We start from the raw sequence: 24,241 nt of genomic DNA on the forward strand, positions 1-24,241 counted from the left end.
ACCTGAGTAATTTCAAAGCTACAGATGTGAGGATTGCATGAAGAAACGAAGTCTCGCTTTGGACAGGAGGTATGTTCTGATAAGCATAGCATCAATAAGCAAGAATATATGCTTGACACACAAACACCAACTGTGTGTGTGTAAAGTGAAGAATTTAATTGAAATTCATATTCTGATTTCTACACATCAACCTTCCTTTATTTTCTACTTTTTTTGAGGCAGATAGGATTTGCCGACTTTGACACTAACTCCTTTCAGTGTAAATGTAGACCTAATCCCCAGATAATTTTACATTCATAGGAGACTCAGTCAGAAGAAAAGAGAACTGCATCAGAGATAACCCCTATCACTCAGTTTTATATTACCACAAATCCACCGCAAAGGTAGAGAAAATAAGATTAGCTAATCAAAATTGAAAAATCTTTTTTTTTTTGGGTACATTTTCTAAAGGACGAGGAGAAAGACAAGGCAGTACATATACTGTGCATCTGAGTTTTTTATACTTTTCATTTAGAAAATGAGACCAATCACAAAAAGGTACTTTAATATACTGAAGGTACTGTATAACATAAGGTGTGTATATATATATATATATATATATATATATATATATATATGGGTAGCACTTCTGCTTCACAGCTCCAGAGACCCAGGTTTGACTCTGTCCTGTGTGGGTTTTCTTTTTCTGAGAGCTGTGGTTTCCTCCTACATCCCAAAGACATGGATGGATAAACTGGATGGATCGATATATGTATACTGTAATATATATACAGTTACCCCTAAGTTTAATAGACAAACAGACAAAGTTGATTCAGAGTTTTTACAGAAGATCAAAAGACGGCCTTTGCTCTGGTAATGGGGAAATCCATCATTTAAGATAAAATCTATTTGATCTTGCTAGAATTTTGCAGGGTATGTACTTGATGCTTCTGCGCATCCGCAAGCAAGCACAGCACTGTGCAGTTACATCTGTTAAAGCACACCTCTCGTGTTTTCTCTGTGTACGAGGCATTGTTGCACATCGGCATGATTGGACATTCACTGTGTTTAAAGATGAAAGATTATACTATTATTATTATTAGCTGTGTTGATTTTGTATTATGAAAAGCATTACAAAATTTTAAAATTATCCTTACTGAATTATCAGTAAGTAGTTTGCTTGTGGTAGGGTGTGATTTAGTGCTCAAAATACATCATTTGGCCGATGGACAATCGGACTCTACGGACACCCCTCCTCCCCCTATCAGTCCATTAAACGGGAGTTCACTGGACTAGTAAATATATGCTTTCATTAATTAAAGGACGTTGTGACCAAGAATGTCTACGAATTGAAATTTGTTGAATTCTTTAATTCTCAGAATTCTATTACCGGAAATATTCAGACTTCAAAGGCTACAAATATTCAAGCTTCACATCAAAAGAAAACGAACTTATTATATTTTAATAAGTCCTTTAAAGAATTGTGAACAAAGTCACGAGTGATACATTTATGTTTTTTTTACTTTCTTTTGAAGCTAGGCAGTTACTTTGGAGATGTACTAATTATTAATCTGAAATATGCTGAATGTCATAATTACTTTTATTCCTCTCTGTACTTTATTGCAGGGCTATTATTGAGCTCATTATGGGACACAAGAAATGTGATAATTTTAATAGCTGAATCAAATTCTGGACTTGTATTTTTCTAATTGTATTTGCTGTGGCCATATTGATATATACACCGATCAGCCTTAACATTATGACCACCTGCCTAATATTGTGTAGGTCCCCCTTTTGCTGCCAAAACAGCCCTGACCCGTCGAGGCATGGACTCCACTAGACCTCTGAAGGTGTGCTGTGGTATCTCGCACCAAGACGTTAGCAGCAGATCCTTTAAGTCCTGTAAGTTGCGAGATGGGGCCTCCGTGGATCGGACTTGTTTGTCCAGCACATCCCACAGATGCTCGATTGGATTGAGATCTGGGAAATTTGGAGGCCAATTCAACACCTTGAACTCGTTGTTGTGTTCCTCAAATCATTCCTGAACCATTTTTGCTTTGTGGCAGGGTGCATTATCCTGCTGAAAGAGGCCAGTGCCATCAGGGAATACTGTTTCCATGAAAGGGTGTACATGGTCTGCAACAATGCTTAGGTAGGTGGTACGTGTCAAAGTAACATCCACATGAATGGCAGGACCCAAGGTTTCCCAGCAGAACAATGCCCAAAGCATCACATTGCCTTCGGCGACTTGCCTTCTTCCCATAGTGCATCCTGGTGCCATGTGTTCTCCAGGTAAGCGACGCACACACAGCCGGCCATCCAAGTGATGTAAAAGAAAATGTGATTCATCAGACCAGGCCACCTTCTTCCATTGCTCCGTGGTCCAGTTCTGATGCTCACTTGCCCATTGTAGGTGCTTTCGGCAGTGGACAGGAGTCAGCATGGGCACCCTGACTGGTCTGCGGCTACGCAGCCCCATATGCAACAAACTGCAATGCACTGTGTGTTCTGACACCTTTCTATCAGAACCAGCATTCACTTTTTCAGCAATTTGAGCAATCTGTTTTTATCTACAGCTGATTTCATAGCCATTGAACCAGTCCCAGAATCCGAACATAACAATGCACGAAAGTATATAACAGTGCAGTCCAAAGGCTCAGTCAGAAGAAACCAGAGGAAAATACTGAGTTCACTTGATGGTTAGTTGTGTGGCTCAGTTTCAACATATAGGATTACAGTTGCATGACCGGGGCCACATTTAAAAGTGCTTTATACCTTTAAGAATTGCTGCCAAATTGTGCCCCTTTGTGTGGGGTTGAACTTGAGTTCACGTGTGATGCATGGACTGATTATTTCCAGGAGAAACATAAGACAAGAAGTGGAAATGTAACATTTTGACAAGAACAGTCACAGTATAACCAAGAAAATCTTTAATGTCAGTCCTAAATCACTATCTAAGTACCCGGCCACAGAATATCATTAACACAGTGCTTACAACAAAAACGTATTACAAGGAAAAACCTTTATGCAAGCAGAGTGCACATTTTCCAATCCATTTGCCATGTAAATGCTGTATTCCAATAACGGGACCCGAGTGCAGTGATAATGAAACAAATCGTATTGCTTACAGCCACATAATCTGCTGATTCCCTTTAAGCAAGGTGTGTTCGCATCCCTAATTAGATGTATAAACAATCTGTGTCTAAGCATAGCCCATATGGTGAAATACTTCAACAACTACATCCTGATTACATCCTGAAAACATATGCCTGCATCTACTCTTAAAGAGGATCACCACATCATAGCAGCATAACATCATATATGCTCAGCATTCATTTATTTTGTACATCCACATCAACGTAATGAAGTCACAAAACGCTGGTCCTGAAAATATAATTAAGTTGTGATCTGAACACAACCAAAACATTTCTGAAGCATCACAATGATAATTGTCACTTTGAAGTGAAGACGAGCACTTGATCAAGCTATGGGCAACCCTGTAATAAAATATTTAATGGAAAACGACACGTGCTGGATGCGAAAGCTCAGCCATGTCTGTCATTTCTGAGATCAATTTTCATAGCCCACTTTTTTTCCTTTCGCAAAATCAGTAAGCATGCTGTACCGCTGATATGAAAATCTTCAGCCCAGCTCTCCGCCTCTCTCACTCTGAGGTCAGCAGTTTATTGAGCATGCAGAGCAGAGTAATTTCTTCTTTTCATTTACATCTTCCACGATGTCCTACCCTCTCCCAAGTTCAAGGCAATGTGCTGCTTTGATTACGGTCTACCCTGATTGACTGAGTTTATTACTTGCATTTCCATGTCAAAATTGCTCATAGTACAAAGCAGTCGGCCTGCATTTCCTCTGGGAGCCGGAGTAAACTTCTCATTTGAGAAAGCAATTTCAACTGGGAGAGAGAGAAAAGAAGATCTGATATGCAGGAACTTCATTAAAGCCGACAGGAGCAATCCCTGCTAAAAAAGTAAATATCTTCAAAGGCTCTTTTAATGGGATTTTACCTTTTTTTCTTTACCATTTGCGGTGTTTTTAATAGTCCTGGTGATCTGAAGATGTTGGATTATCTCCTTTAAACTAATCCATTTTGAGCTACTGTCTTAAGTCTGAGCTTCTTTAAAAAGCTGCTATTGATTCGAAACCCTGGCATTGATTGGAAATGAACATTTCTTACAAGGTGGATTGTGTTAGAATTTATTTATTTATTTAGTGTGTACAACCAATAGGGCATATCCTTTCAAACCATCACTGTGTTTCAAGGAAGTGAAACAGCTAAAGGGCAAAAATTGAAGTATCTTGGAAAACAAACAAGAAGTGGCAAATGTTCTAAATGAGTATTTCACAGAGGTTTTTACAAAAGAAAAAATGGATAACATGCCACAGGTTAACAATCAGTCCAGTCAATCCCTAAGAGAGATCAGGATAAATGAGGAGGAGGTACAACAGAGACTTGCAGAATTAAAAACAAACAAATCACCTGGGCCAGATAGTATATTTCTTAATGAAAACCATATTCTTGATGATAGTCAACATGGGTTTAGACGAGACAGATCATGTCTTACTAATTTATTAGAATTTTTTGAACATGCATCTGCAGCTGTAGATCACGTGAAAGCATATGATATGATACACTTAGATTTTCAAAAAGCTTTTGATAAGGTTCCACACCAAAGACTGATCCTCAAATTGGAAGCTGTAGGCATTCAGGGTAATGTAAGTAGATGGATTATGAACTGGTTGATGTCTAGGAAACAGAGGGTGTCGAATAGAGGAGTTGCTTCTAACTGGAGTGAGGTTGTTAGTGGAGTTCCACAGGGATCAGTACTAGGGCCTTTGCTGTTTCTAATCTATATTAATGATCTGGACTCTGGGATAGTTAGCAAACTTGTCAAATTTGCAGATGATACTAAAATAGGTGGTTCAGCAGATACAATCTCAGCAGCACAGGCTATTCAAAGGACTTAGTTAATATTCAGTTGTGGGCCGACACCTGGCAGATGAAATTCAATGTGGACAAGTTCAAAGTATTACATGCAGGTAACAAAAATGTCCACTATAATTACACTATGGGAGGAACAGAACTAAATGAAGTATCGCATGAGAAAGATCTAGGAGCCTATGTGGACTCCTCACTTTCTCCATCCATACAATGTGGGGAAGCAATAAAAAAGGCAAACAGTGTGAGGGTATATTGTCAAAAGTGTAGAACTGAGAACAAGGGCAGTGATGTTCAGACTGTACAATGCACTAGTTAGAGCTCATCTGGATACTGTGTGCAGTTCTGGGCTCCACACTTCAAGAAAGATATCGCTGCTCTAGAGGCAGTTCAGAGGAGAGCAACCAGAATTTTTCCAGGTCTGAAGGGAATGTCCTACTGAGAGACTGAGGGAACTGAACCTTTTCACCCTGGAACAGAGGAGACTACGTGGGGACTTGATCCAAGTCTTCAAAATCATGAAAGGCATCGACCACATCCAACCAGAGGAGCTTTTCCATATCAGCAGGGACACACGCACCCGGGGACACAAATGGAAATTGGGCTTCAAGTCATTCAAGACAGAAAACAGGAGGCACTTCTTCACACAGAGAGTTGTCACAATCTGGAACAAACTCCCCAGTGATGTGGTTGAAGCTGAAAATTTGGGAACATTTAAAATCAGACTGGATAGGATCCTTGGATCACACAGTTAATGGACACCAAACGAGCACGATGGGTCGAATGGCTTCTGTTCTTATTCCTTTGCTACTGCTTTACATTTCTGCCACAGGACTAACTCAAGTTAAAAACGAACGGTTCAATCTGTGACATCCGTGGCGCTCTGAAAAAGACCCATGGGCTCGCTCCACAAAATGAAAGATATTACACAAAATAAAAAGCAATCAATTCATCTTTTGGCCTCATTTCAAACTCGTTGAGAAATGTGTGTGTGATAATATAATGTGAGCTTCTGTGCGGCTTATTGGCTACACCACCGTTTCCACGGGCACCAGTAAAGGTCAAAGGGCACCAGTGGTCTATTTATACACCCTACCAGTTACTGGAAAGGAACAGCCTTTGGCAAATAATTATATGTTGCTTTTTCTAAATATAAATTGCAGAAATTATTATAGTTTTTCCTTTAAGGGTTTAAATTTTACACAGCCTCCAGTCAGCGTTATTTACAGGGTTTCATCTTGCCAGTGTAAGAGATGCAAAGGGGCACTTACTTCTGTGGCATTTCACAGTCCTCCAAGGTCGCTCTGGGGTTCGTGTAAGGAAGGGGTTCAAAGGGATGGGATTAGACAGTTGAGATATTCATGACATCCATGTATTTACACTTCAGTGTGCCAATGAAAGATTATATACCTATGTAACCACGTTTCTCCATGTAAATCTCACAGAAAAGCAAACCTTGTGATTTCAGACATAGGAATGGGCAAGTCAGAAGGAAAAGGCTTTATTTGGAAGGATCAACTAAAGCTCCTTTAAGGAAGTTTCTCTTAAAACCTGCACCAATTATCATGTTATTAATTCTGGAAAGAGGCAGTTCCTGAACAAACCAACAAAAACAGGTGGTTTAGATTTCAAGAGGTTGGAGATTTGTGATTAGCATTTGTGATTCTTTGTGAGGCTTTTAAAAATCAGTTTCCTCAGAAGTCAGGGTACTGGGAAAAGCAGCACTGTGAAGCTTTTTCAACTCAATGGGACGGGGCCCAGTATCAGTTGTTATGTCAGATGAAGTGTGCTGGCTGAGTAATATATTCCCCTGCCTGCTAATCACACTGAGAAATAAACCCACATAAAATAATTTATGGAAAAAAGGCCTCCGCACTGAATTAACATAGATTAAGTACTTCGTATACTTTGTACAATCCCAGCAATTCTGAAAACACTAGTAAAAAAATAATTCAGAGTTGACTTTTGATTACAGTCAATGGTATTAATGTCTGTTTGTAATATGAGTGATGTTAACACTGTAGATCCCTTCATTTAAATCAGATCTGATACATGGAAGTGATCCTTAATCAGGTGTCAGACATTTATCAAGCAGCTCAGTCGGACCCTAATTTTATTACCATACCAAATGAAATCTGAACGCAAAGATAGATATTCCTTGGGACAGGACAGGTCACTCCTATAAATCCATTAATCTGGGCATCTACACGCTCAAATTCGATTCTGTTGGCACCTGAAAAGTGGTAATGGGAATATATAAATAGTGCTCTGGATGGCTGAGCATAGCGGCACCAGTGCCCTCTCATAAGAACAAGATGATTGTTCTCCCTCATCCTGAAACGGAAGATCAAAACGCGATACCGGGAAGGGAGAAAGAAATCAGGCTTTCAGGTTTTCTATCATTTCCAAATGTCATTTCAGTCAAGCCCAAGTGCGTGTCAGGATCTTTGATTCTATTTTAAAACGTGTTGCCTGGGGGAGAGCAGAGAGGAGGTGTATAAGTAGGCCCTAGTGTGGATTCGATAAGATGGCCAGAATTCATATGTTTTTACCAGCTGGAATGTGATTTTATTTATTTCAATTTCTATAGGCATGGAAGTTTAGACACAGTTTGATGTCATTTGTGATTTATAGAGCTATCGCTCCAAATATTTTCAGTATCTCCAAGATTGTGCTGCAGGATTTCAGTCATTCTTTCAAAATTAAACTGTCAATTTTCATTGTGCAAAGTTGTTAGAATATCACTGTCTTTCTTGAAAGGTTAGTCTTGTTCTTTTGACTTTGATGGCTGATGGAATGGCCTGTTTTAACTACTGATGACCACACATTTCCAGACTAACAAGTATGTAACCCTGTGAGGTGGCATTATCGGTCTGGAAACATTGTACATATGTGCAACTAAAATACACTTTCCCTGGCCTCCTCTGATTAAGCCTTCCACCCAGGGTGCAGGTTGAGCCTAAATCTTCGAGATCACCAGGTCAGATTCATTCTGTCACCCAACAGCTGTGGGCAGGAGGCACCGTTGGCAGAGTTAAATTAGGCCAAGGGTTTCTGTTTTTAAGTGGGCTGATGTCAGCTGGGGCCAACAAACTCAACCCTGGTCTTTGAGCACCTTCTGTTTTGCATTCCTACAAATTTTTTAATTACTAAGGCTTATTGAACCTTACAGGAAGCTACTTCCATTATGAGATATTAACCATTTAGTCACTGGTTTCAGAAATGCCCTGCTTTGTGTGCATTCTTGCCATAAATTGTTGAAAACTCCCTTCTATCTGTCCTCAGCTCAACCGGTGACCCTAGGTGTCTAAATCAATCTTTATAGGGTATCAAATTAATCATGTACAGGCACAGGTGGGAATTCAACTGTATCCAGTAGTCTTGATAGGTATTTTTTAGTATATTTTTAGTATCGCATGGGAACAACTGCTCAAATTCCAGTTACACTTGGTAACTGAACAACAAATCTTTAATAAGGGGAGGTTTGAAATCTGGCACTTAGTAAACTGTTGGGCTACTATCTTACTGAGAACTTCAAACCATTATGAAAGATCTAATCACAATCAATTAAGGCCTTCAATAAAACTAAGTGTTCTAGAATTTAGAATAAACACAAATTAGGATTACATAGTATTCACCCGGTATAATCCTGCTCTCTAGCTGACGGTGTAGCTCCATTGTTTCCACTCCAGAGGGCAGTGTGAAAAGAGCTGTAAACCCTTGTCTCAGAGGACGCCCACATAACCTGCCAACTCTCTCAGGTGAAAAGCTGAATCCAAACACATGGAAAAGATTGACAGGCTCTTCTCGGCTTGCTCGCCGTTACTAAGTAAACATTAACAGCACATCGAGGCAGCTAGGGGGAATCGGGGCTGTTTCATCCTGGCTTTCCGCACTTGCCATCCATGTGTCAGCGTTGCCTTGGTGTGGGGTCACTGTTAGGGAAAAAAACACACTGCTCTTGTGCACAATCAAGGCTGAGTCTCACCTGGAGTTATCAAAGAAGAAACATGCCAGCTGTGCCTTCTTTACCTTGTGTCTATTTTCATCTTTTGTTCTTGCCTTAGGTGAACAGAAATATTTCCACGGAGACCTTCATCAAGTTGCGTGGTTAATGTTTCGCAGTACTGCACTTTTTTTGTCTCACATCTTCTTGGTTACACTACAGGGACCTGCTGAAGTGAGCTTTGAAGTGTGTTGTTCTCTACACAACATCTGCCTGTGCTAAATGTATATCTGTGTCTTGGTTGTTGTTGTTGTTGTTGTTGTTTTTTTATTAGAACAATATTGGGATGTTATGTGTTTCTTTTCTGTGTGAATGTTGTATTTCATTAATTACTGAGCATTAGGTGATTAGAAAAGGTTTATTCTACTGTAGGATTTATATCATAATAGCAAGGCATGTACGTAAATCATGGATACTTTAATTCAAGCCAGCTATTAAGTGGTCTGTCTTTAAGAGGAATTTTCAGGGTTCTTAAACATGGAAACATCTTGGGGAGGCCTTCATCAAGCAGTGGATCGATATAAACTGATGAATGAATGAAATAATGTATTTAATGAACAGACATCACATTAAGAAAACAAACCAACATGCCAGCAAAGAAGAGAAAAGAGTGCAAGATGGCAATTAAAAAGATAAGGGTTAGCATTCACTACTCAAGTAACAGTGTGGAGAATAAAAGACAAATAGCAAAGGGAAAATAAGACCATTGCCAATTGCCAGGCAGGCAGTCCTTTGCAGAGTTGATAGAGCTATCAACTGCGAGTGAGAGCAGCTTTGTCACTTTACTGTGCAGCAGGGAGAACAGTTGGGTGTTGTCAGAAGTTAAAAATGCTGATATAAATAGGCTGCTTGCAGCAGGGCTCTTGTACATAAATCTGGTCTTCAGCAGGGGAGCTTTGCATAAACGCTGCCTAAACAGGAGGATGATGAACATGCATTTAACTTCTTCACTTGTATTTATATTTAGTGAGGACAATTACAGCTGCGATTGCGTTTTAGTCTTTGCTAGTGAGAATGGTGAGAAGACATCTTCCACATATAAGGGCTTTTCATTAAGTCTTTATAAAATGTGTCTTATTTGCACGTTAGATTGCATATAAATGTGATATTTAATTAACTGTATTGTATCGGAACCTAACTGATTTTGTTTCGGGAATGCGTATTTTTGTGTACATTTAAAAAAAAATCATTATATTTTGTTTTTAAGCACCGTTGCTTCTTTTTATTTTAATCAAAATGACCACAGACACAAAAAGGATTAAAAAAACGTTAAGTGATGCTGAATATGTTCTGCTTGCAAATGAGATACAGTAGAGAGAGACACATTTATCTATTGTTACCGGCCTTCATTTTCCCCTCTCCCACTTCAGCCATGCATTTCCTAATAGCTTATTTATTGTATTCATATTTTATTTTAAAGAGGATTTTTTGTTTTTTGTAGTGGTTCCTAGTGGTGACAGGACCCAGAGTGGAGGGTACATCATTGGCAGTTGACCTTGTCTGTTCTGTTTAGTTACCCTTGTCTGTTACCTCCCCTGCAGAATCAGCTACCAGACAGCGTTGCCCTCCAAGCAGGGTCCTCCTGCTTAAGTATATTCCCTTGTAAATTCCCTCTTTAACTATGTGCCACTGCCATGCCTGGTTCTGCTCCAGCCTGAGGAAAATCATATTGGCAGCACACAGATGCAGTGCCAGAGGCACTTTCCTAATGTGCATTTAAAAAAAAAATAATAAGAAGAAGAAATCTTAACTTAATCTGTAAATGTGCTATGATTTCTTCCCTTCTGCATTAAGTCATCTTGCATTTACACACACCTACATTAGTTCTATGATTGTCTCCTTCCCAGTATCTTGATCAGAGGGAGCAGCTGTGACAAGGAGATCCTAGCTGCTGTGCTAATTAAATGGCTGTCTGCTTGCAGACTTGCAATGTCCTTATTCACTCAAGTATTATCAGGACAGGCAGCCGTAGAGTTGCACTGCCGTTTCCAGGGGTTGGGGAGAGAGAAGGTGTGGGTATTTCCCGCGGTGTGAAAAGCAGGGAGTGTTGTCACTCAATTAGCAGTTTTTATGTGTAGATTTTTGGTTTGGTTTGGTTTACGTGCAGTGGGTGGGGAAGGAAATATTTCCCTCCAAAATAAATACATAAAAAAGGTCTTCCTCGAGCAACACAAAAACTTGTATTTGTATAAGACCTTTCAAATACCAGCTAGAAGTTTTGATTCCTAGCCAAACTGTCATATTCCAGTTGTGTCACAAATATACATATTAATTTCCAAGACAAATGTCATCAGTTGTCGGTACAGCTTAATTTAATGTCACCGTTTGAGTCCCATGTATTGAATCTATTCAATTAGCGAAAATCCAAACCTTTCTAAAATGCAGGATGGCAACATGGATCTTTTTGTGTAGACGACAAAATCTCTGATACCACCACCATTTACCATAATTAATTCAACCATATCAGATATTCATTTGCGTGCTTAACAGTAAACCACAAGCAAAAGTGACTCATTATAAGCTCAGATTTGCATTAATAAGGCAGTTCAAAGAAAGACGAATTTGATCATTTCATATCTTCCTTTAGGTTTATATAATCTTAAATCGGAAATACTAAATACAATTAATTAGTCAAGCTCAATCAAATTAGGCATTCAAGAATATGAAAAGGCTTAATGTCAGATTCCTCATGAAGTCCTCAAGGCAATGTTTGTAAAAAGGAAGTACCTTCCCAGAAATAATGAAGTGATTCCTCCCACCTCATAAACCTGACATTTTCAATACCTACACATTTAAAAGAAACAAGGTTAAAATGGCTAGATTAAATTAAGCTTTATTGACATGTATGTAACTAAATATTCTAATTGGCAAATCATATCAGCGATGTTTGCAATATGAATCTAATGTAACTTTGCTTAATTGCCTATATCTTCTGTAACTATCTGGAATCACTTTAATTGCAAAGATTAAATTAGTTTCAGCATTGTTGCAAATGCATATTCTTTGTCTGGATGTAGTTGTCAGAAATTGTATGCATTTTCAGATTTCAGTGTAAATCTGCACCTCTTGTACATTTAAAATTACACAAAAGCTTTGTATAGGCATCACTCATCACTTACTTGTGACCTTTTTAGTAAGTTAATTAAAATTAAGTGTGTTAAGAAAGTCACAGGGCCTGCAGCTAGCACAAATGACAAAAACCATGGATTAAAAATGCATGAACAATCCAATCAGTCTTGGCACCAGAACTAATTGGCACATGCCGTGGAATTACATTTAGTATTTAAAGGTTATATACTTTTAGTGTTATTAGTGCAATCACTGTGCACCTCCTGCTTCTTTGCAAAATTTCTGACTGTGGGACTCCTGTAATAAATTGAACTCTTGCAGATTTGATATTCTGGTGCCGTGTCATTTGATTTTTCGAGAGCTCCGAATTTGTTCTGTCTCCAGGATTTTTTTTTTTTTTTTCTTTTTGGCAACACAGCACAATTTCATACTCGCTCGTACATTGCTTGATACAGCGAGACAATTAGCCAACTAATATAAAATCCACTTGCTATGATGAAGCACAAGTACTAGAAACTGTCTGATGATACCAAACATTACTCACAGATATTGATTAAGGCTCGAGGAAAGGTAAACCTATGAAATATTAATGTTGGAGACAAAGACCTCATAACTTGGATGCAGGCCTGGGGAGACTTCCCCTGCATTTAAAATACAATTATCTGGGAAACCACAAGACAGATGTCTCAATGGGCAATTTTTCCTTCTGAGAAGTATTTCATGAACATCTCAACATCAAATCATTTGCTCTCGTGGTAGGTGTGCTCAGGGAAATTGTGGACCAGATTTTATAACCCATTAATTTACATGTCTTTCACATATAAGAGCATGTGAATGCTTTCTATAGTTCATTACAAAGATTTTTATTTTTTCAAGAGCTACACATGTTGACAAATGAATTGAATTATATGTTTAACGTTTAGTTTATCCAACCTCTGTATAAAATCAATACACATCAATATCCTTTGAAATGTATCAACCATTCTATAGATGATGCAAGAAAGGCATGGTTATATTTTGGGACAAATGGGAACTTTATTTTTGCATGCTATAGAGTTTAATTACATTATGTAGCCACTTCTCAAGGAAAGTATTGCCAATTCCTGTATTTGCAGCTCACAGCTGTATTCTAAAAGCCATCTGTGCAAGGTGTTCAAAATGTTGCTGTTTCCTCTCTTGTAATCCCATGCATCTGAGGCAGGATAAAGCCATCTTATCAACACCTTCCCTTTCTGCTGGAAGTGTCCATTATTTTCTCAGATGTGTGAAGCAGGATCTTTCATACATTTACTGTTGTTAACACCTCATTAGCCTGATTACCAGAGTCGTGCTTCTGCTGCTTTTGATCGTATCGGAAAAGGTCAGATTTGCCTGACAGTTCTTATTATGTTTTAAGTAAATCATTAGGTATTAATGATCCACTGAACAGGCTGATAAACACAGTGTGAAAAGGCAGCCGAAGTGGGTATATAAAGGTATTTCAAAATTTCTATTGCTTACAAATCCATGAAGATTTTTGTATTATTCCACACTATCGACACAAGTATTACCCCTTCAAGAGGCTCAATTCATAGTAATATCACAGGAGATAGTTTCACCAGATTGAGTGCTGAAATCCGAGTGAAACCCAAGTTAAATTTCTGCCAGGTTTATGTGGCATTTTAAAGCTATTTCAAACATGTGAAAGCAATCGAACCTGCCTTGAAAACCCGAGGGGCGGGCCGTTGCTTGAGCATGAGTTATATGCGTGACATGTGATGTCTATGTCACAAAACCACGACCGTGGAAGCTTTTCAAGAGCCTATAAACCCCGCAATCGTAAGATGTTTGCTGTGAATTAAAAATTGGTCATTTTTAACACTTGAAAAGACAACAAAGAAATAATGAAAGGCTAGGACTTTAATATATACTTCCTTTTGTGCCATACCTGGCTTTAAACGTATAATTCAGTGACAGCTAAGGCTACATCTTATGAGATATGCCCAATCTTTTCTTTGACCTCGTGTCACTCTCTCCTTTCAAACTCAATTTGGCTGTTAACTTCTCTCCGAGGGGAACAATGAGATCTGTCAAGCAGGCTCCATTGTGAGGCTGCCATTCACTCTACGCCCAAAATAACTTCACTATCGCAAAATGAGAACTTCTACATCTGGCTGTCGAAATGGCTTTTTAATTACCCTGAAAAGACTTGTATTCTACTCGGCTGACGTACTCCCGCTGAATTTGCATGTAACCTCAAAGTGATGGGCAGACTGTCAGAAACAAAATACATTATTTTTTATTCCTCCTCCTTTTCTGTTCCTTGCCTTTACTTTTCAAATACAGTCTAACTCATGGACTTTGGCGGTTATTTCATCATCAGTATTCTTGGAATGCTCTCTTCCTCTCTACTTCCGATGTTAAGGTAAAATTAATCATTTCCTTTCATGAGACTGCGTGGAATGACCTGTTCTTGGCATTCTTCATTTTCAGAAGTAAGACTCCAACAACTCACCTCCCGACACAAGCTTCCTTGTCACCACCAATGTTGTCTACATGTGGACAACTTAAACATATTTATGACAATCCCCTTGTGAGAGAGAAACAGGGCATAGAAACAGCAAGTTCATTCTCTAAGATAGGTGTTAAAGTTAAGATAATGGAGTGAGATTTCATTGCACCTTGGAATGATATTCACATGAGAAATTGCGTGCGATAATGTGATGTGAATTTATGTGGCAGAACATCCTTCTGTGGATAAATAATTCACCATTAAGATTTATTGCGTTCAAGAAAAAAGCTTTGGCAGTGGACAGTGAAGTGAGCTAGTACAAACTCTAATGAAAAGTTCTCTGAATCTGATTAATACTATAAGGTTATTAGTGGGTAGGAAAAAGTCTAGGGTGGTTTTAGTAACCACTCAAAGCTGAAGGACAATTGTCATAGAACTAAATTTAGTTTATTTTTTGGCAGGGGGGGTATGTTTGTTTTTCATTCTCAGGTTTTTAATCAGCTGACAGGAAATGACTCTTTAGCTCAGTAGCTGATTGGCTGAGATGATCCCCTGTTTTATATTTCAATTAAATGGAAGGAAAATCCTGTTTAGTCAAGGAGCAACTGAAGACCTTGCCAAAAATGACATGAAAGGATAAAAACCTTCTTTTTGATAACATTTCCATGTATAAAGTGAAGAGTGCATGCTTTTGATGTAATCCCTAGCACAGGTCTTCAATAGAGACAACTATCTTTACTATATCAGTTACAGAGTACATATTTATTTATATATAATTAAATTGTGTGTGTATGTTTGTGTGTGTGGTCTTCTTCTATGACTTTTTTCAGCTCTTGGGATCCATTCCATAGCTTCTTTTGTCCATGTTTGGTCTGTTCTTCTTGCAAGTTTCCCTCTTTCTAATGAAGTCGCATACTTTTGTTTGTGCTCAGATACATTTATTTGTTTTTCTGTCTCTTCTGGCCATCCATATATGGAAAGAACGGTGGTGTAGTGGGCTAAGTCTGTGTCGTCATCTAAGTGATTGCATTTTTAAATTAGATTAGATTTTAAGTAGTTTCTTTTTAGCATAACTGCTGTGCACTCAAATTGAGGTCCATAAAACGACGAACCCAGGTTTTCTTAGATTCAACATCTGTGTTAAATATCTGCCGTGAGCATTGATTCTGGAAGCGGTGCCCCACAGCTCTTGTAAAATGGCATCAGTGGGACAGAAGCAGAGTGTGTGAGGGTTGTTTTACAGGATCTGGTTAAAGAGCAAGGCCATCCTCATGGAGGTGGGGATGGAGAGTGTGGTGGAGGGGTTTAGATTTCTCACAAAGTTACCACAACTGACCTTGGGGTTGGAGGAAGAAAACAATTCCAGAAATGAGAATAACCTTTTACTCTTTTTCACAAAGTGTATGATTTCATTTTTCTGCTTCCTTCGTTCATGTATCGTCTGAGGGGGATGGGGGGGGATGTTTTGCTTGGCACTTGTCTCATGGAAACACAAATTTGCTTTGTTATCTGTAGCACAGAGACCATATCATGGCAAGAAAGAAATTAACAGTATTGAAGAGAGCTAGTCTTGGTTTTCTAGATTAACGTTGACCAAACAGAGCATGTTATATTTGTATTATTGTTGTTGTTTATTAATAATAATGTTGGTTAATAATATTCTGTGTTGAGAACAGTTTGAGATGATTAAAGGGCTTATTGGTATGGTTCTGCTGTAGGAAACCTGACCCTGAGTGGAAAGCAGATGGATAAATGCAGATACCAACACAGTGCACAACATCCTGGGGGCAGCGTTCTGTACCCGATTCAAACGAGTGGGCGTGATTCAGCCTGTTGTTTTGCCTCTGTGACCTTATTGTGGTTTCATCTTGACCTGTGGCACATTCAGAAAGAAAAATAAAAAAGTATTTTCTCTTCCGCTCTAACATGAAGCATATCTTGGTGTATGAATCTCTGTCTTGCAAAAAAATTAAATAAACCTGCAGCTTGAACAGTGCCTCGATGCACTAAATAATTCTTCGCACATCAGCTGTTGTGAAAGAATACTGGACCTCAGTACTGACACAGCGCCTTTTTTGTTTTTACATTATCGGATGCTTAATGATGTCTGACCCACGTTTTATTTGAAATGATCATTTAAATATTGAATCCGTTTTATTCATTCATCTACTCCAGGACCAGACCTTTCAGTTGTAGAGAAAAGCACAGAGCCCTGCATAGGATATAGGGATGTTATTATCTTTTTATTTCTTATGCACTTTGGCACTATATCGCACTTACCCCCCCCAAAACACAGTGGAAATGTAGGATATGATTAGATCCAAAAACGTAATGATGTCTGATTGAGATAGCGAGTAATAGCCTGATTATGTCGCTGTGATCTCTGCCCTCCGTTTTTGAAACAACAGCTGGTTCAGTGTCAGATGTAAGGAATGTCGCTGTTCATTTCCTCTCTCCATTTAGCTTCAGTAAGCCTTCAAAAGGATTATTAATGGCCTGGGCTTATTCTTTCAAGACATCAGTTTCATTTGGTGAGACAAACAGAATTTGTTACGTTTCTGTAAACATCAGGGATGCACATGACCTGTTGTTCCGTAACACAGCGTAAATCAGTGGACCGGGGTCAGTTACCATGTCAGCAAGCATAAACTTAAATAAAGCCATGTACACGGCACATCTTTCATTTTAATGAGAGTTTTATGTATGCACCGTATGATCCATATTTCCTTCCACATTTCATTTTATAGCCTGGCTAAATTGGGATCACTATTCTCACAATACCATTGGAAAACCGGGCTCTGTTCAAAGATGAAATGCTCTGATTCCAGTCTTCTGCCTTGCTGCACTTTTTTTCAAGAAAAATATAAATAAATTTGCAGACTAGAGTATTTAGTCAGCTGTGATGGTTTCTTAACCCCCTGGTCCTGGGGGCGGAACGCTACCCCTAGCGGCAAACTGTTTCAGTCCCTGAGAGACTTTGCTCGAAAACATGCACATTTTGTATTTTATTTTCCTCGTTCCCTGTTATTGCTCATCATTTTAGCTTCCATATTGGCCTCCTGATGTCATGTAACAAAGCGCAGCAGCTGCAGTGATTATTTGCTACTTTTTCATTCCAAACAAGGATCAGGAAGTGGTTGATTTTCATCTGAAATTTCTGATCAATGTAAAAATCGCAATGCATAAAATAATATGATGAATATTGGATTCTCTTAGACATAATAAAGTGAGCTAGCCTTACCCTGATTGCTATCATTCATTTACATAAATGTTGAGGTAACTAGGAATAAATCACCCCCAATCCCCCAGCCCTGATATTCCTGATTATCATATTAGTGTGAGCGGGGAGGGTGCCGTACGGTGGTTGTGGCACGCTGTCTGTTGCCTCTGTCCTTGTCTCCTGTGTGTTATCAGACTGACAGCAGGGGACAGTGGGAGAGCAGTTCTGACAGCTCTCCCCCTCTGAATCCCCCCCTCACCTGCTTAGATCCTCCACAATCTAACATGACATCAACTAATGCAGCCCTGTTTTGACATCAAGCCTAGTCTCCTGGATGTACCTTTATTTCCTTCCTCGGTGCCAGTCTGTCAGGTGCTCTGTGTTTTAATAACAGAGGAAACGGGAGCTTGGACAGCCTGCCGGATTCAATCAGGTTTAGCACTGACCCTATTGCTGAAAATCCCCCGCTCCAGATTCATTCTGCCAAGGAGCTCGGTGGGTATCTCTCGGCAGACCTGCGTGCAGTCAAGTCAGTGTGGTGGGGCTGACTTCTGCAAGAGAGATTTAAGACAGACTACCAGCTCATTATAAGTACTGACACCACCCTGGAGTTTAATAAGAAACTCAATTTTGCTCCTGCTTCACTCAGTGCATTGCCTGGCTTTCATCGTATTTTAAATTAACCTGAATATATAATGAAATGTTTGCTCTGGCTGACCTGCAAACTGCTTTTATTGTGATTTCTTATTGGCTGTCAGCGGTGCCACTAATGATAGGGCCTGGTGTTGAAATTGGGCTGCTAAGAGAATTGTTTGGGGAAGTGAGTCAAATACAACTCTGGAAAAACATAAGAGACCACTGCAATTTTTTCTTAAATCAGCATATCTACATGTATGGCAGCCATTCCATTTGGGAGAAATGTTGTCAGTATTTTATAGAATAAAACAAAAATGTTAATTTTACCCAAACACATATCTATAAATAGTAAAACCAGAGAAACTGATAATTTTGCAGTGGTCTCTTAATTGTTTCCAGAGATGTATATCTATATATATTGAAAAAGGTCCATGATTGTACTACTAATAGAAGAAGTAAATTTTTGGGGTTAATTTGACAGGTTTACATATTGTAATTATTCATCTTTATGCTTGTTTGCTTAACACTGAATATACATTGATATTTGAAAAATTGCAGGCAATTAAATGTCTAATATTACCATAGATGTATTGTATGAACATTGTGTGAACAGATACAGTGTATATCAGTATTCAAAATGTGTTTTCTTGTTATAAATTATGTATTTTCAGTATTTATTGCTGTTGTTATTAAAACGATAGGTTGTGAATGCAATACCCAGTTGCCAGAGAAAGAGAATAGGACCCAAAGGGGGGTTGTCTTTTAGTCTTCTCGATTTGAAAGATAACCAAAATTATCAGGTCTATTCACAGCGCATTAGTTTAGTCTGAAAATACAGTTAATTTATTAGTTTTGTGTCACATGAATAGGTTTACACAATGTAAAAGGACAGTCTAAATCTAAATAATAATAATAATTGTGTTTCTGTAAATGAATCACTTAACTTGTGCTTTCTATTGTTGTATCAATAGACTATAATGCCTTTCATGTTAGGTATGTTTAATTGATAGGCTGAATCTTTTTTTAACATCCCCAGAAAAAGCCTTACAATTAACTTAAATATTTAAAGTGATTTTTAAAAGCTCCTACATTATAAAATAGCAAACAGGCTGCTTTAATAATAAATGATTAAATAAATAATAAAAAGGGGAATGGCTCAAGGTAGGCAATTGGTGCTCTTACACTAACGCTGTAATGCAACTACAATATAATAAAATGGATGTCCATATCAGAAGCCTACAGTAAAAAGAAAATTTGAGAATATATAAGTCATACCAGGAACATAGAGTATTTGATTAAGATACATTTGAGTTAGGCAAAGGGGATTTTTTATAGATGTATGGTTTATACAATTCTGTATAGAAAGCCACTCCAAAAATACATATTGTTGTCTATAATGGTAACAATGAGTCAGAGGCACTCCTTAACTCATGCAGTTTATTTATACGATGCACTTATTCTCAGAGAATTTCAAGTCTGGTTCTGAACTGGCCATGTGTTTCTGAATATGGAGAGAGCTCCAGTATAGATGGGACTCCTTCGCAATGCAGCTTTCAGACTGCAATTAGAGTACAGCGCGGACTGGGGTTATTACCCATAACTACTCAAACTGCCAAGACTGCACAAAGCTAAGGTTTATATTGTCCGCACGACACTTTGTTTCATTACAAAGCATGAAGAGGTTAATAGGACCTGCTAAATGGAGCTAAACGCAGTAAAATGAATCTACCAGCTCTTGATTCCAGGTCGTTGACTTAAAATTGAGGGATAAGAACGGGACAGTAATCCACAGTTGTGACTTCGACACAATAAAAAAAAAAACAAAGCCGTAGGTGCCTTTTCAAACACCCTCATAAACTGAGGCATAGTCAGGAGCACTTCTGAAAATGGAAGTAGCACCTCTAGGCGGTCTTCGGGGTTGCTTGAGGGGCCACATTTTCAAATGATTTTATTTCACAAACTGTTTCATAGAACAAAGTTGTTACCCATGGCAATTTCGGTCACTCACTGATATGTAAAAGCTGCTGCCTGTGTTTATAGTGAGAGAGACAGTGAGAACATTGAGAAAACCTACATAACTCTTATTAAATATATCTACAAGGATGCTATATTAACAATCCGACTCCAGCAAGAACCTGACAAGATCAAGATTTGTAAAGGAGTACATCAAGGAGACCAAAACTGTTCACATCAACTGTTGAAGAAGTGTTCAAGACTTTGGACAGGGAAGAAAATTTGAACAACTTACAATTTACAAAAAGTGAAAGTGTTAAAATGGCAATGGTCCGGGCGCGTTGTAAGAAGAACAGAGCTATTGAATGGATGCCAAGAGATGAACAAAGACCTAGAAGACAACCACGTTAAACTGAAGATAGCATCCTAAAGTTTGCAGGCGTGACATGGAAAAGAGATGTTGTAGGTCGAAGCAATTGAAAACATCTTGGGGATCCTTCATCCAGCGGTGGATCAAAATAGGCTGGTGGTGATGGTGATGTGATATATATAGAGAGATAGAGAGAGACGGAGAGAGAGAGCTTTGAAATGGAATTGCTTAATGCCCTGTTATATGTTGCAAATGATGATGTCCCGAATATAAAACATACATGGTCTCCATTTGAGATAACTGTGAAATATTATTTTGTATATGTAAATGTAATCCGCACCCTTTCAATATTTTAACCCAAATCACATTAACTATTTATTGTAGCATGAGAAACAGTTTTACATTTTATGGACAGGATATGAAATATAAAGGGCAGGTTATGCACATGATTTAATCTTACCTTGCTCGTTTGAAGTGATATAACATGAAGCAAAGCTTACTGACCTCGAAGCTGCCTACGACACGAATTCAACAGATATAGCTACTGATATTGCGCTGGGAGAATTACACGAAACGGAGTGTTTATCAGCACTTATGTGTGAAAGGTGTAGCACAATGAACTCACGAGAAACATCAACACCTTCTCACAACATTACCCAGGAATAAGATACCTGGTTTTAATGTTATTTGCAATAATGCAGATTGTATGTAATAATGATGAAACCAGATAATTTAGTGTGATCATTATTTAGGCATTATTACATGTTTGTGTTCTGAACAACGGAACATATTTTCTTGTGAACTGGATGATAAAATTAAGCTGATGAGTTGCGAGAGTGAGTCTGAAATGATTGCAACTCGGAAAGCCGGTGAGAAATTTGAGGTTGAATCTCTAAGGTCAAAGCAGAGGCAATGTAATTAAGGCTGATTAATGAATCTGTCTCACCTATCATTAGCGTAATAAACTGCAAATGTGATGGCTTGTTTTTATTAAATCCTTTGAAACAAACAAAAAACTAAGCGTGGCAACGTTCCCCCAACAGTCATGTCAAAATGTTGACACATTGATATTTGAAAGCTAAAGCTTGCTTGTCTCAGGCAAGGGGGGGAAAATGTCAAACTATAGCCTGGTAAGGAGCGCCTGAATTTATTGTTCTTTTTCCAAATGAAATACCTATTATTTGTTGTCATGAAACTAAATATTGCCCTGTCTGTGTTTTCAGTTGTTAACAAGGTCTCATTATTATCATTCCTTTGCCCTTGCTTGGCCAAAGCCACAGAAAAGCATTTTATGTATTTTTTTTTTAAGTCGGCCTGGCAGGGATCTAGACATTGCTGTATATTGTAACACACTGGAGTATGAAGTGAATGAAGGGTGAATTAAAACGCCACATTGCAGATTTTTTTGCAAATCTCATTATCACTGATATCAATCTCTTCACCCTTTGAAGCTAACAGGGGAAATAGCTGTGAACCCTGTAAGTTGTTAGATAATGATTAAGTGTTAGACTTGAATTTAAAGTAATCTGAAGTTTTTCTTTTTTTTCTTTTCTGGATCTGTGTACTCTAGTGGCTGCTGATGAGCAATGATCGACAAAATGACAGTCAATGGGAATTCCAGACAATGGCACGGATTAAATTAAAACTTCGACCCGACCGCTAATAGCAAGATACAAACCTATACTTCATAGCAGTTACATCTATGAGTAGAAGGAAGACATTTTACAAAAGATAAAATATATCGATTTTGTTTTCTATTAGTGTTAATCCAACAAGGAACGTATAACACAACGACCTATGAAATTTAATTGATGGTTGATCTCAACATGGAGTAGACCAGTAAGTAAGTCTAAAGATAGGTAGAATTGATCTCAGATAACAGGGTGAGAGGAGTATATTTTGGGACTGGTGTTCAGCTGATCATATAAGGACAGTTTATTCATGACAATCCTTAGTGTGTGAATTGAAAGAAATTGTTATAGCAGCTGTAATTGTTATCATGCAGTTTTCTATCAACCTTGTGTGTGAGAAGTGTGTGAAGGATATATTTGGGTGACTTTTCATGACCCCCTCCCACTACTCCCTGCCTGTCCTGCTGTTTCCTGTATGATATGTTTCCAAGGGAACACATTCAGTGGGCTGGCAGGATAGCGGTGAGTGGACCATTGTGTCCGAGGCCACAATGAACCAGCACAGCATGTGTAGAGGAAGGGCATACAGATATAGGTGTACATATCTTTTGCATATCTGTGGAATGCAATAGTGAGTGAATAACAGCCAGGATGCCTGAGAGATGACACCCGAGGGCTTCTCATCTCAGCCTCCTGATCCTGTTAGTGTCCAGGAGAGAAAGTGTTGAAGGAAATGTAGGAGAAAGAGAATATGGTGTCACTAAAAACACAACAGGCCGCTGCAGCTTTGGGAAAAGCAAACACACTTATGCCAGGAACAGCTTTATCAAGAAAACATGTTCTGTATTTGAATTGTTTATTTTTATTATTATTTCATTCATAGAAAAATCCTAAAGGTACAAGAGCAGGAACTCAAGCACATGGCCAAATTGTACCCACTGTGGTACGCTGGTGCGCACAATGTGCTTCGGAAGGAAGGAAAGCAAAGAAAAACAGGAAATGACCCAGATGCAGATCCAGATAGTGATTAGTAGCAATTATTGGAAGCATGTATATTCCGATGAGTTTCCTTCTTTGGCTAGAGGAGTTTACTATAAGATGCTATAATTACATGCTACCTTTTTTCCTGTGTTTGGACTGAAAAGTTAAGTTTCATTATTTTGACTACTGGAAATCAATATTATTTGATAAGATTACATTTAATAGACTTAATATATGTCAAATTATGTTTTCTTGCTAAAGACCTGTATATAATGGGATCTGTTTAATGTGAAGTATTTTCTCACTTCAGCTTGGATTCAATCAAAACTTCAACCCACTGCTCAGCTGTAAATTCCTAACTCACTTGATATGTATTTGACAGAAGCATTGGATTTGGGTGGGTCGAAGTTTTGATTTAATGTGAGCATTAGTGAGAAAAAAGGTAGAACACCACAGCGAAATAGAATGTTAAAAATGTGCCGTATAAAGCCACGGTTATTAATGAAACAACCCAGTAAAATTAAATAAAGATTCAAATCCCCCAATCTAAGTAATTGGTTTAATGAACATGGTTATTTCTCAGCCATATCTGCCTAATAATGAAATGTATGAAATCAAATGACAATATCCCATGCATTGTGTTAAAGTTTGTCATGGAAGACGAAAGACACCAACCCAAACTCTTCAGTTGCAATTTTAAGCATGCATGCCAGGCCATTCAGCACAGGATGCAGCTTTTAGCTCTCTGCTTAGCTGCTCACATCCTTTACCTCCAAACAGTGCACTCAAGGTTGTTTTATCATGATCATTTTTACAACCTTAGAGCAACCTGAACTGCATTATACTGTAATCATGAGCAGTGCAATACAATCACTAGCCTACTGTTTATGCACTTGTGGCTGCATCGGGGAGCTAATGTTGTAAATGCACATAGTTGAATACTATCTCCAT

Source organism: Amia ocellicauda, chromosome 23 (genome assembly GCF_036373705.1).
Source record: "Amia ocellicauda isolate fAmiCal2 chromosome 23, fAmiCal2.hap1, whole genome shotgun sequence".
Taxonomy (NCBI): domain Eukaryota; kingdom Metazoa; phylum Chordata; class Actinopteri; order Amiiformes; family Amiidae; genus Amia; species Amia ocellicauda.